This window comes from Mycetomoellerius zeteki, unplaced genomic scaffold, assembly GCF_001594055.1.
Source record: "Mycetomoellerius zeteki isolate Tzet28-1 unplaced genomic scaffold, Tzet1.0 scaffold419, whole genome shotgun sequence".
Classification (NCBI taxonomy): Eukaryota; Metazoa; Arthropoda; class Insecta; order Hymenoptera; family Formicidae; genus Mycetomoellerius; species Mycetomoellerius zeteki.
The window spans coordinates 9,960-12,387 of NW_017257413.1; the positions used below are offsets into that span (position 1 = coordinate 9,960).

At 27.8% G+C, this 2,428-nt stretch overlaps 1 pseudogene; it reads right to left on the minus strand.

The window, feature by feature from the left end:
* Positions 1-234: 234 nt before the first annotated feature.
* Positions 235-976, minus strand: LOC108726420 (trihelix transcription factor GTL1-like; annotated as a pseudogene).
* Between the last annotated feature and the right edge of the window lie 1,452 nt (positions 977-2,428).

Sequence of the window (2,428 nt, forward strand, 5' to 3'; positions counted from 1 at the left end):
CTCAGCTTTGCTGCTGTCTCTGTAAAATGATGTAAATTTTTTCTATGTGAAAGTTAATTTCTCTTTCTAAAATAAATTAAAAATAATAATCATACGTTTGTATCTTGTAAGTAAAATTTAAAAAATCTTACATTTGCATTGTTATTGTTGCATGATTCACATTGATTTTTTTGCGTCGATGATTTTGCGTTTTGCCTCCGGAAGTGAAATTAGACAGGCCTGATATAAAATATCTTACATTTTTTCAATTAATTTTTCCATCATTTCACGGAACGTTTTTGTTACATTTTCAATGGCATTTATTTTCTTTAATTGACGTGCTTCATTTTGCCGATCACGTTCTTTAGAATGTTGAATGAATTTTTCCGTCCAAGAAGATACTTGATATTCTACCTTAGTTTTCTTCTTTTTAGGACTGTTATCTATTGCACTGTCATCTAAAGATAATGTATTTTTCTCTTATATAGGACCCTATTGCAACAGGATTATATTTGGTTTGTCTTCGTACAGACTATCCATTTCATTGTAATATCGATAAATGTTGGGCGTGACACCTGTTCCTCTATTATGATCTTTGACTTTCATGTAGGCTTTTCTCATATTTATCCATTTGTCTTTAATCTGTGTTCTAGCGAAATTATATATCGTTCATTATTTTAATTTTGTTCCATACAACGTTGTTTTTAATAGAAGTGCTTTTTTGAAAGCATCTTGGTTATCTTCATATAAAGTAAATAGTAATTTTACAGCTTTATCATCCCATACAGCTGAAAAGCAAAATTAATTAATAATGAAAAAATGAACAGATATTAAAAACTATTGCTAAAATTAAAATTGCTAAAATTACATTATAGCTTTCATTATTTTAATTTTGTCCCATACAACATTGTTTTTAATAGAAGTGCTTTCTTGAAAGCATCTTGGTTATCTTCATATAAAGTAAATAGTAATTTTATAGCTTTATCATTCCATACAGCTGAAAAGCAAAATTAATTAATAATGAAAAAATTAACAGATATTAAAAACTAAGTTGCTAAAATTAATAATACATTATAGCTTTCATCAACATAAATTAGTACAATATAACTACTAATCAGAACATCCACAAGGTATTTGTATACTTTTAAAAATTTTATTAAATATGTGTTAAAGACATTAATTCATATGTTTCGACCTACAATTTTGATTATCTGTGGTAAATGTAACAAATATCTAAATCAATATTATATATATTATAGCATATTATTGCATTAGATATGTAATTCTGCAAGCAGTGATAAAAACAAACTTATGGTCAGCAAATGTATTCTTCATACATAGACCTAATTTACACCGAGCATTTGATACGCATACTAATTAGTAATTTTCTACTAAATTATGTTAATTTTGGCAATGCATTTAAAAAATGGCGTACTAAATTGGTACCATTCCGGAAATAAACATTTTATATATAATTACATAAAATTCTATAAAATTGTAGGAATTTTATACAACTATAAAAACTTTTTTCCCTGAGATATGTATTAAGATGATTTAATTAAATACACATATTGTGTATACGTTTACACGCATCGCTAAAATATTTAAAAAAAGTACTAAACTAAGTTATAGTACTGGAATCTCTTACTAAATTTTTCTCATAAACATACCAAATGTTGAACAGTATACACTTTTAATTAAGATTTTTATAATTATTGTTGAAATTGACCAATCTACAACATATATGCGTCGACAGCGATTTTATATATAATATATAACGTGGAGACTGCGAAAAATTTGATAAGATTCTGGTATTTTGTATAAGAAATGCATTTGCCATAAGTTCATTTTTATCACAGCTCAATGATTATACAGCTAGACATATACTGTAATGCGATAATACGAGCATATAATTTTGATTTAGATATTTCTTAGATTTACTGAAGATGACTAAAATTGTAGATCGAAATATTTCAATTAATATCTACAATGCATTTTTAATATAATTTATAAAAGCACATATTTTGTGGAGATTTTTATTACTATTTAGATTGTATCGATTTATATCCTTTAAAATTTTATATATTATGATTATACATATAATTTGTTCATTAACATCCCTGTATTCAAGTTTGACGACGCAGACGAGCTACTTGAATTTGAACCTAAATATATATAATGCGATATACATATACAGGGTGTCTGTTAACGACCGCAAAATATTTCGTGCGTATGTAGAACAGACTACACTGAGTCGAAAAGTCCTGTACCATTTTGCGGTGTCAATAATAGTTAAGGAGATATTAACGTTTAAAGATAACCGAATAAGAGCGTCCAGCCGGCCTATTGCTGCCGAATGTACAGGGTGTTGCACCAACATACAGGTCAGTATGATGGGTTGCCCATTCGTGCAGACGCGTGAGATCGTTCACAATTGCGTAGATTTCGG